General features: G+C 36.0%; 1 pseudogene; it reads left to right on the top strand.

The window, feature by feature from the left end:
• Positions 1–290: 290 nt before the first annotated feature.
• Positions 291–409, top strand: LOC111746688 (annotated as a pseudogene).
• The last annotated feature ends 12,276 nt before the right edge of the window (positions 410–12,685 follow it).

Genomic DNA, 12,685 nt, shown 5'->3' with positions numbered 1-12,685 from the left:
CATCAGATAATTGATTAAAACTTGTCAGTGTTCCTAATTTTTGTCCCTACTTCCAACTTAGGGCCAGAGAAAGCCAAATATATACCCCAAATCAATCATATAGGCTGTCCCCTTTCTAGTTAGCCTGCTCAACTTTTACATGACAGCAACCTTCACTGAGGGTGTACCTAAAATTTTCCTGCCTTTTCACTGTAGAGATTCCCCACCCTCTGCTTACCTTGCCTTCTCTGACTAGGATGACACCCCTGCTATAGCAAGCCCTGGATAAACAATCTTTAATTGTTCTTCTTGTCTATGGGCATGCTACCCTGAACAAGCCTGATCCCATCTGATCTTGGAAGCTAAGCAGGGTCAGGCCTGGTAAGTACTTGGATGGGAGACCACCTAGGAAGACCAGGTGCTATAGGTGTAAAAAAATAATAATAATAAGAGATTATAAACTGACAAAGTCCTGGCAATCTGTGAGGTCGACCAAGAGTTGCCTCACTTAAAATAAAAATTAAAATAATAATAATAATAATTGTTCTTCTTTGGGTGGTCTTTATTTCCATAAATATCCCAGAAGTACCACTGAGATTTGTTTGACATCCTTGGTGAAGTTAAGCCAAGACTTTTCATACTCGACACTTTTTTCTGTCTTTTGTATTACTCTTTTGTATCATGCTATCTGAAAGCGTTGTTTGTCATAAAAAAGTGAATCACAGAATAGAAAACAGGCAGGCCTTATGAGTCCATTTTTGGAGGTGCCTTCACAGATTGTATGTGGTTCTCACTGCACTGGCATCATTTGGACAAACTCTGCTGTGGGTCACCAATAAAACTAAATGAGAGTCTCCTTGCATTTAAAACTTTCTTACTGAAAACTTGCCTTCGAACCATAGCATTCTCTTTGATTTTCTGCTTTCTAGGACACAGCTTTTCAAGTCTGCATTTGTAGCATAAAACCAGAAGATTGAGAGCCTAAGTCATAAGATACACAAGCATTATGTCCTCACAAATTGTTACCAGTTGTCATAGGGTTGTCTAGTACTAAACTTCTTCTCTTCCAGGAACAAACAAAAGAACAAAGAAAAACTCCTGTTCCTTGCATGTACTCTCAGTACCAATCCATTTCCTATGCTTATTTCTAAATCATATGACTTCACTAGGATAATGTGAACCTTCAGGGTCCATTTTATGTAACATTCGACTTTAACAAAATTGTTTAAAATAGATTTAAACATTGAGAAGAACCTTAGGAGAAAAAGAAATAAGATTTCTTGGGACCAATGAGTAGTGTTTTTATTGCTATTCAGAGGTTTCCAAATAAAACTCTGAATCAAAATTGTTTTCTTAAGAGATTTTTTGACCAAAGCTAATTGGATAATCCATAAAATTAAACAGCACATTAGATTCATTTTTCTAAAATTTCCTACTAAGTTGCCTCTCTCCTTGTCCTCTAGTTGCATCCTTATATTTATGATCTTCTCCCTTATGATCTTTTTTCTCCTAAACCTCCCTCTTCCATTTGTCCAGACCTGATACATTTCCAAACAACTCTTCTAAACTCATAAATACCAGTTAACTCTAAAGTTAACACCCCTCCATAAGGCAAGTATGTAAACAATATAGAATACAAACCTTCGACCACAGCTGAAGTGAGAACTAAGATTTTTCCTAAAACCAAATAAGATCAAACATATTCAAAGAAGAGTTTGGAATTCATTAGGGTACATATGACCAGGTTTTCCTAACCTAAACAAATTTGTACACATGTTGGTGATAAATTTAGATGTTAAGCCCTAGGTGAGAAAATCTGGTCAGGGTTTTGCAGAGATGAACCTACTCGATCCCTCTTTCACAATAAATGTGAGGATCAAAAAGGAGCCATAAAAGTAGGTCAGTGCATCCTGGAAACTAGATCTGAAACAGTTCCCATACAATTCAATGTGACCAAGATTCAAGTGTGTGAGCAAATCAGAAAAAAAGATAAAACTATAGATTTTCAGGATAGACTAGAGAATGACTTCCAGCAGCATCCAGGAGTTCGAGAAGATAATGACATACAAAAAGAAAACAAGAAAACAAGAAAACATTTAATCTCTTTTAGTTAATGAAATGAAACCCAACATTGGAGACTTGGCAGAACATTCTGAAAAAGATTTTGAATAAAAATCAGATAAAATTGTATGTAAATTGTGTCCTGTAAATCAAACATCTAGTGGACCATTTTCCACACAATCACCTATGACAAGGACATGTGCAGCTACTGTAAACATAAGAGACATTGAAACAAAAAAAGATAGTTTCAGCTCATGAAAGAAAGACAAAATCTTTCAATTCATGTCAACAAGTGTGCTTCAAAGTAGGAAAAAGTGTCAAACATCTGACATCTCCTTAACACTCAAGGTGAATTAAATACAAATGTGACTTGTCCACCCCACCAATTCCTGGCAGGAATGGGTGCTGCTCTGTCTACATTACACCTGCCAACTTTGCTCAAACCCTTCCTCAGAGTAAATATACCATATAGTTTGTAGATATTTCAAATAACCCACAGATTTTGACTATCTCCCAGTCCTTAACTGTAATCCTTGAGCCTTGGACTGAAAAAATTATTTCTGCTTTGTGATACAAACCCTGCAAATTTAAAGGTAGAGATTGAAATTGCAGATCAATTATAATACCAATGTGCACCAGAGGGAGTATTATTTGAGGTGCCAGAGGACTCGTTTATTTATAATCAAGTCGTATCTGCTCAAGATATACCCTTTGAATTATATTTGATTCATAGTCCAGACAAAGCTTTGACACAGTATCTGACAGTCTATGAGCTATAATTTCTATTTTTTAATTAATTAATTAATTTTTTATGGTGATGTTGGTTAATAAAATCCAGTAAGTTTCATCTGAACATTTTAACAGTAAGATATATATATATATATATAAAATTTACTTTGTGCGTTCACCTCCCATAGTTAGATTTCTTTCTGTCACAACATGTTTGACCCCTTTTACCTCATCTTCCTCCTGCCTCGTCCTTACGCTTTGGTAACCACTAGTCTATTGTCCATAAGTCTCTATTTGTTTGTCTTGTTCATTTGTTGCTTTTGGGTTTATATCCCACATATAAGTGATATCATGTGATTTTCAACTTTTTCCGTCTGGCTTATTTTGCTTAGCATGATTATCTCAAGGTCCATCCATGTTGTCGCAAATGGCAGTATTTCATCTGTTCTTATGGCTAAGTAATATTTCATTGTATATATGTACCACAGCTTCTTTATCCAATAATAATCATAGGAAATTTGGTTGCTTCCATGTCATGGCCACTGTGAATAATGCTGCTATGAACATCGGTGTGCAAATATCTTTTCAGATATGAGTTTTCAAGTCTTTGGGGTAAATACTCAGTAGAGGGATTGCTGGATCATATGGTAGATCAATTCTTAGTTTTTTGAAGAACCTCCATGCTGTTTTTCATAGTGGCTATATCAATATGCAGTCCCACCATCAGCGTATGAGGGTTCCTTTTTCTCCACATTCTCTCCAACATTTGTTATTACTTACTTGTCCTGTTGATTATAGCTATTCTAACAGCTGTGAGATGGTATCTCATTGTTGTTTTGATTTGCATTTTGCTAAAAACTAGAGATGATGAGCATCTATTCATATGTTTGTTGGTCATTTGTATGTCTTCTTGGGAAAAGTATCTGTTCAGGTCCTCTGACCATTTTTTGATTGCATCATTTGTTTCTTTGTTGAGTTATATGAGGTCTTTGTATATTTTGGATAGTAGGCCCTATTCAGAGGTGTCGCTTGCAAATATATTTTCCCATTCAGATGTTGTCTCTTTACCTTGTTGACAATCTCTTTTGCTGTGCAGAAGCATTATCATTTGATGTTGTCCCATTCCTTTATTTTTCTTTAACCTTCCTTGCCTTTGAGGTCAAATTCATAAAATGCTCTTTAAGTCCAAAGTCCTTGATTTTAGTTCCTGTGTTTTCTTTGTGTATTTTATTGTTTCAGGTCTTATATTCAGGTCCTTAATCCATTTTGAGTTAATTTTGAAGCGTTGTGATAGACAACAGTCTAGTTTCATTCTTTTGCAGGTGGCTTTTCAGTTTATCTAGCACCATTATTGAAGAAGCTTTCCTTTCTCCACTGTATGTTTTCGGATTTTTTGTCAAAAACTATTTGTCCACATAAACATGGATTTACCTCTGGACTCTTGATTCTGTTCCACTGGTCTGTGTTTCTGTTTTTCTGCCAATACCATGCCTTTTTTTTTTTTTAATTTATGTATTTTAATTAGTTTCAAGTATACAGGTCATTGTTTAGACATCTATACATTTCATAAAACGATCCCTTAACCCTCCACCTAGCCAATGTATTAATGCTAACTGCATTCCCTATGCCATGCTCCTCATCCCCGTGACCAACTATCAGCTACTAATTTATACTTTTTAACATTTCACCCAATTCTCCCAGCCCTCCAAAACCCCCTCCGCTCTGTCCATCACCAAATTGTCCACTATATTTGTGAGTCTGTTTTTGATTAGTTGGTTTTTTTATTCCTTAGATTCTGCATATAAATGAAATCATATAATGTTTATCATTCTCTGTCTGATTTAAATACCTTCTAGGTCCATCAAAGCAATGTCTTTTTCCATTCACTTCCTTTTAGTCTGTGTGTGTCTGTTAATCTGAAGTCTTTTATATTTTTTTCTTCTTAAAGAAGTCCCTCCAACATTTCCTGTAATATTGGCTTGGTGGTGATAAATTCCTTTAGCTTATTTTTGTCTGGGAAGCTCTAAAGAGCTTCTGTCCTTCAACTCTAAATGGTAGCTTTGCTAGATAAATTATTCTTGGTTGTAGATCCTGGGTCTTCATTCTGTCAAATATTATTTGCCAAACCCTTCTGCCCTGCATACTTTCTTTTGAGAAATCAGCTGCCAGTCTTATGCGTGTTCCCTTATAAGTAACTATCTGTATTTTTCTTGCTGCTTTTAATATTCTTTCTTTGTATTTAACCTTTGTCATTTTAATTATGATGTGTCTTGGTGGGGCTTCTTTAGATCCCTGATTTTTGAAATTCTCTGAGCTTCCTGGGGTTTATGCCCATTTTCTTCATCAAGTTAGGAAAGTTTTCTATCATTATTTCTTTAAACAGCTGTTCAACATCTTGATTTTCTTCAGTTACACCAGTCGGATGGATATTTGGATCCTTAATAGTGTCACGTATGCTCCTTAAATTATTTTTATAGTCTTAGCATCTCATCTCTTGCCATTCTGATTGTGTTTTCTTTGGCTTTCCCATTCTCTAGATAGGGCATTTGATCCTTTTCTTTATTCACTTTGTTTATTCCTTTGTTTATTCCATTTAATATACTTCTCATCTCAGATCATGTGTTCTTCATATCAGACTGGTTCCCTTTTATAATTTCCATTTCCATTTTTATGTTTTTCGTCTCTTGCTGAATTTATCTACACTTCCCAAAAGTTCATTGAACATCCAGTATTTGAACTCTACATCTGTTAGATTACTTAACTCCATTATATCTGAACCTCTGTTTTGTTCTCTCCTATGTTTTCTGATTCTTTGTCTTCTCATTTTGGCTACCTTTCTGTATCTGTTTCTATGTACTAAGCAGAGCTTCTAAGTCTCCCAGTCTTATTAGTGTGGATTTGTGAAGTAGGTGTCCAGTGGCACAGTCCTGAGAGGGGTTCAGCTGCAGGCCAAACTTATCCCAAGCCTCTACCCCTCCAGGGCCACGTGTTAAGACTCAACAAGCAATCCACAGATGTTGTGCTTATAGTTGCCTCAAAAGTCCACACCAGAAACCGAGGACGGCTGCTTCCAGTGTGAGTCTATGCACTGCTCAGCAAGGAGCACCTAACTTGCTGAGGGTATATCCGGGTGTGGCTTGGGTGGGGCCGCAAGTTGGGGTAAGCGGGGTTTCAGTGAATCCTCTAGGCAGAGAGATCTCTATTATCCAGTTTGATGACATTACGGCTATGGTAGCACAGTGTCGGGTGGGCTCAACAGGGAACAATGGATACCACCAGCACTTCTGTACAGAACGACTCTCCCCTTGGCCCTCACTCCGACAATGTCTCCTTGTAAGTCCCTGGTGCCCTCTGCATGCCACTGAATTGGCACTGGTGCTCAGAACAAGCAGGTCCGTCACCGCAAAAAATCCACTCGCAGATGTAGCCCCTTTAAGAGGCTTCTGCTGCTGCCCCTGTTGTAGCCTCCATCTCTGCCGCTCGAGACTGGGCAGCCGTGTGTCATTGCCTCATCCTATCTTCTGCCGCTGCAGGGTGATTTCTTGTATTTCTTCCTAGTTGTATGGCTTACTCATTTAGATTCCAAGTAATTTTTTCTTGCTGCTGCTCCTTGTTTCTGTCACAACTTTGATTTGGTCGCCAGAGGGATGAACAGAGCCTCTATCATCTATGCCATTTCTTTCCCTCCGGTACCATGCCGATTTGATTATGGTCACTTTATAGTATAATTTGTAGTCAGGCAGAGTGATGCCTCCAGGCTCCTTTTGTTTTCCTCAAGATGACTGGAGATTCAGGGTCTTTTGTACTTCCACATAAATCTGATTATACAGATTGCATTAAATCTGTATAATCTTTAGATAATAAGGTCATTTTAATTATGCTGATTCTTCCAATCCAAGAACACAAACTATCTTTCTATTTCTTTGTATCTTCTTTGATTTCTTTTAATAGAGTCTTGCAGTTTTCATTATATAGGTCCTTCACGTTTCCTTAAATTTATTCCTAGGTATTTTATTCTTTTTGTTGCAATTGCAAAAAAAAATTATTTTTTCCACTTCTTTTTCTGACACTTCATTATTAGAGTATAAAAATGCTATGGATTTTTGAACATTGATTTTGTATCCAGAAAATTTTCTATATTTGCTTAGTATTTCTAGTAGTGTTCTTGTGGAATCTTTAGTGGTTTCTGTATAGAGAATCATGTCATCCACTAATAGTGACAGTTTGACTTCTTCTTTTTCTATTTGGATGCCTTTTATATCTTTCTCTTGCCTGATTGCACTCGCTAGGGCCTCCAATTTTATATTTAATAACAGTGGTGATAGTGGACAGCCTTGCCTTGTTTCTGATCTTAGAGGGAAAGTTTTTAGATTTTCACCATTAAGTATAATGTTGGCTGAGGGTTTGTCATAGATGGCTTTTGTTATATTAAGGTATTTTCCTTCTATACCAATTTCATTAAGTGTTTTGATCATTAATGGATGCTGTATCTTGTCTAAGGCTTTTTCTCGTTCTATTTTTTACTTTGTTTATGTGGTGTATCACATTAATCAATTTGCATGTGTTGAACCATCCCTATGCCCCTGGGGTGAAGCCCACTTGATTGTGGTGTATAATCTTTTTAATATGTTGCTGTATTTGGTTCGCTAGTATCTTATTTAGGATTTTTGCATGTGTGTTCATGAGAGATATTGGTCTGTAGTTTTCTCATTTTGTGCGTTATCTTTACCAGGTTTTGGTATCAGAGTAATATTGGCTTCATAAAATGAGTTAGGTAGTATTGCCTCCTCTTTAAATTTTTGGAAGAGTTTGAGGAGAATAGGTATTAAATCTTCTTTGAAGGTTTGGTAGAATTCACTAGTGAGGCCATCTGGTCCTGGATGTTTACTTTTTGGAATTTTTTTATGATCATTTCAATTTTCATACTCTGATCAGTCAATTTAGATTTTCCAGTTCTTTTTTATTCAGTGTCGGAAGGTTGTATCTTTCTAAGAACTTGTCCATTTATTCTAGGTTATTAAATTTGGCGTCATATATTTTTTTCATAGTATTATTGCTTGATCCTTCATATTTCTTCAGTGCCTTTTGTAATTTCCCCTCTTCCATCCAAATTTTGTTTATTTGTGTTCTTTCTCTTTTTTCCTTAGTGAGTCTAGCCAGGGGTTTGTCAATTTTATTAACCTTCTCAAAGAAGCAGCTCTTTTTTGCATTTATTTTTTCTATTGTTTTTTTTTTGTTTGTTTTCAATCCATTTTTTTCTGATTTAATTTTGATTATTTCTTTCCTTCTGCCAATTTTAGGCTTCATTTGTTCTTCCTTTTCTAGATGTTTAAAGATGAAGCATTAGGTTGTTTATTTGAGCTCGTTCTTATTTTTTGAGAAAGGCCTTGGATGTCATAAACTTTTCTTTTATTACCACTTTTGCCGTGTCTCAAAAGTTTTGATATGTTGTGCAATTATTATCATTTTTTTCTATGTATCTCTTAATCTCTCTTTTTACTTCTTCTCTGACCCAGTAGCATGTTGTTTAATCTCTATGTATTTGTGGTTCTTTCTGCTTTCTTTTTACAGTTGATCTCCAGCTTCAAAGCATTATGATAGAAGAATATGGTTGGTATAATTTCAGCCCCTCTTATATTTGTTGAGGCTATCTCTGTGTCCCAGAATGTGGTCAATTCTTGAGAATGTTTCATGTGCACTAGAGAAGAATGTATAAGCAGCTTTTTTTGGAATGAAAAGCTCTGTAGATGTCAATGATGTCCAGTTAGTCTAATATGTCATTTAAGGTTTTATTTCCTTATTAATTTTCTGTTTGGATGATCTGTCCATATCTGACAGTGGTGTATTTAGGTTCCCTCTTACAATAGTGTTTTGGTCTATTTCTCCCTTTAGTTCTGTTAGTAATTTCTTTATATATTTTGGGGCTTCCTGACTGGGAGCATAGATATTAATAGATGTTATGTCTTCTTGGTGCATGATTCCCTTTATCATCATTCAGTCTCCCTCTGTATCTTTCTTTGCCTTTTTTATTTTGAAGTCTATTTTGTCTGATATCAGTACCACTACTCCAGCTTTTCTCTAAATGCCATTTGCTTGAAATATCATTTTCACCCTTTCACTTTGAGTCTATATTTGTCTTTGGAACTGAGTTGTGTCTCCTGGAGGCAGCACATTGTTGGGTTTTTTGTTTTTTTGTTTTTTTTTTTTTATCTAATCTGCTATTCTGTGCCTTTTAATTGGTGAGTTCAATCTGTTTACATTTAGGGTGATTATTGAAATGTGAGGTCTTCCTATAGCCATTTTATCTTTTGCTTTCTGTACCTTGGTGTTTCCATTGCATTCTTGTCCTTGTGAGTCTGTTTGTTTGTTTGTTTGTTTTGGTTGGTTGGTTTTGTAGTTTTTCCCTCTGGTCCTTCTTGTTTTATGTTGTTTATTTCAGCTCTGAATTTTTGGCGTGTGGTTGCCATTAGGAATATGTAAAGGATAGTTTTATATATATATATATATATATAATGAAATGTGTGTGTTTATATATATATAATTTTGGTGTGTGTTTATATATATATCAAAATTATATATATATAAACACACACAGTCATCCATTTTCTTCTGTGTGTGCCTTATCTCCATTTCTCTTTGCGAATTTAGATGTTTGAATTCTCCCCTTTTCAGTCATTGTTGTCTCAATTTGTTCCTTTATATGCTGAATGTTTATTCCTATCTTGCTATAGCAAAACTCTTCTTATTTAACTTATAATGCCCTATTCTTAGTAAGGATTGCACTCTTTTACTTTTATATGCCTGCTATTCACTTTATTCTTAATTATGTTTTTTTTTTTTCATTTTGTTTTAGGTGAGCTGACTGCTTTCTGTATTTCCTGTAATGCAGACCTCATAGTGGAGAATTCCCTCAATTTTTGTACGTCTGGAAAGGTCTTTATTTCTCCTTCATATCTAAAGGAGAGCTTAGCTGGATACATTATTCTTGGCTGGTAGTTCCTTTCATCTAATAGTGTGAATATTTGATTCCACTCCTTTCTTGCTTGTAAGGTTTCTACTGAGAAGTCCGATGATAGTCTTATGGGTTTTCCTTTATAGGTTACCATCTTCTTTTCTCTGACTTCCCTGAGAATTCTTTCTTTGCCATTGGTTTTTGATAATTTTAATACGATGTGTCTTGGAGAAGGCCTTTTTGGGTTGAGATAATTGGGTGTTCTATTGACTTCTCGAATTCCAAGCTTCAGCCCATTCCTTCTATTTGGGAAATTCTTGTCAACTAATTGTCTGAAAATGCTTTCTAATCCCTGCTCCTTTTTTTCCCCTTCAAGAATGCCCATTATTCTTATGTTCCCTCTTCTGGTCATACCAGCTAGTTCTTATATTTCTCTTTCATTATTTTTCATTCTTCGGTTTTTCTCTTCTTCCTTTTGATTTATTTCTACATTTCTGTCTTCAATATCACTGATCCTTTTTTTTTCATTTGATTGAATCTATTTCTCAACCTTGATATTTCATTCTTCATCTCTTTCAATGTTTTCTTCATCTCCCTAATCTCTAGTTGGTTCTTTTTGAGAGTTTCAATCTCCTTGCTAAAGAACTCACTCTGCTCTCGTTATTTTTTCAGTTCCTGAAATTGTTAATATGAATTGTTTTGGATCTCACTGAGTTGTTTCAGAGGTACCATCCTATGTCATTCAAGTTGCATATTTCTATGTTTGTAAGCTTATTTTCTGAAAATTTTTTATTTCTTTCTGAGCTGCCTTATCACCTTGGTTGTTCATGGTGTTTAATGGACTTTTTCTCCACCTGAGAATTAATGGAAGTGTATTCTGCTTTTATTTTGTACAAAACGACGTTTTATTATATAAAGGTCTCTCTTTAGCCTGTTGCAAAGAAGGCGTTTTTCTTTTGGTTTTCACTAGGTGGCGTCTAAGTCTCTTGGATCCCTGCTTTATGTAAAGTATTAATGATTCTTTTTTTTATCCTTATAGATATTCAATTATGCTTACTATCCTCAGTCTCAGTTCCTGTCAGTGTTACCTATAGTTTCAGTAGTGTTTGCTCAGATTTTCCTGGGGTTCTGGGATGTTTGGTCTCAGAGGATATGGGAGGCTACCCTCTAGGTTGGGGTATGGGTGCTATGGCTCAGCCTCAGGTTTTGCAACTGCGACTAATAATAACCAACTGTTGTTTCTCTGCCGTCCCTGCTTCTCTGCCACTCCCACTTCTTTGCTTTCTGCCCTGAGCCCTGGGCACTGCCGCTGGCCACATGGAACTCACAGCTTTGTCAGGCAGGGCTGTTAAGGGAACCCACTGCACCTTCACCTCTCCCCCTCCTCCTGCAGGGAGCTCTGGCTGGGAGAGACAGGTTCTTTGTTTCTTCCAGTCTACTGCCCTACTCCTGAGGCCTGACTCCTGAAGTTTTGACCTGTGGTAGTTCTTATATGCAGATCTCATGCTCAGACGTGCAGGTGTACAGGTTTGGTGTTTTTGTTGTTGTTGTTGCTGCTGTTGAGTTTTAGATGTTCAGCTTATTGTTGTTTTAAGGGGAGAGATTTGGGGATAACTCTCATTCAGTCATGTTTCTGAGTCTCTTCAAAATGTCCTATATGGGCTATAATTTCTAATAAAATATGTAAAATATTTAGAGCAAAACCAATAAAATTTTACATAGATCCAACCAAACCATTACCCATAATTCCCCAATGTCATTTAAAGTCAAAAGCAAAGAAAGGGTTAAAAAATTTAGTTAAAATATTGCATCCAAAAGCATTAAATCCCACATCGATTGAACCTTTAAATACTCCTAGCTGTTCATAAAGAAACCAAAATAATGGATGAGGAAGCTCAACAAAATAATGGATGAGGAAGCTCCAAACCCTACTCCCTGTGGAAACACTAAACTACTAACTGACTAAAATAATTTTATAGAGGCTCTCAAAATCATAGTCTTATGGAAGCCAAGACAATGTTCAATTACTATAAAGACATGATGAAAATGCTGGGGAATTCCACAGTGTTTCTGCTTAGTATTGTCCTTCCCACCTCAGGTAGTGTGTGGGGCTGTTTGGCAGAAGCAGTGGCCCAGTCCTCAGACCATTTCCATAAATCAGAGAAATCATAAAAGATTGAATTTGCAGCATTTTAAACTGCAAGCAGGCTGCTTGAGTGATTGGTGTCTATGACACCTAACTCGGCATTCGGGGGCCAAAGTATCTGGGATCTCAGGCTGGGAAAGCTGCAAGAACCAATGGACATAGCTAATGAACACTACAAGGAGACTGAAACTTGCAGATTCCTCAGGTAAGAGATTACTGATTTATGAAACCAATGAAACAGTTAAAGCCCTGAGAAGAAGCAGGGAAATTAAGACATTTAAAAGCAGCCATGAATATAAGGAAATTGGAAAAGTAAAACACACTTAGGGATTCAGGAAGAAATGTGCTCAGAAAAGTTCTTAGAAGACCTAAAAATTCATGCCAGGTTGATTGTTGAAGGTTTTTCCCTGCTCAAGGTGAGTCTACAAAGACTGTGTACAGTAGCTATTTTATTCTAATGCTTAATTTCAACACAATATCAGAGGCATATAAGCAAACAAATAAATTGACCATAAGAAGGAATAAAATAACCAGAATCATCCCTGGAGAAATAAAGACATAGAATGTGTTTTACAAAGACTTTAAAATAACTATTTTAATATACTAAACAAGTTAAAGAAAAACACAGAGAGACAAGGGAAGTCACAAAAGTAATATATGAACAAATTAAGACTACCAACAAAGAAGAATTATGAAAACTACAGAACTTCTAGAGCATAAAAGCAAATAACTGCAAAATGGTATAACCACTTTAGAAGACAGTTTGGCAGTTTCTTACAAAACTAAACAAATATTCATTTTTTAGTCAAGATGGTGGT

This window comes from Pteropus vampyrus, unplaced genomic scaffold (genome assembly GCF_000151845.1).
Source record: "Pteropus vampyrus isolate Shadow unplaced genomic scaffold, Pvam_2.0 Scaffold197, whole genome shotgun sequence".
Taxonomy (NCBI): Eukaryota; Metazoa; Chordata; class Mammalia; order Chiroptera; family Pteropodidae; genus Pteropus; species Pteropus vampyrus.
The sequence above is the reverse complement of the archived record's forward strand: the minus strand, read 5'-3'. Positions and strand labels throughout refer to the sequence as shown.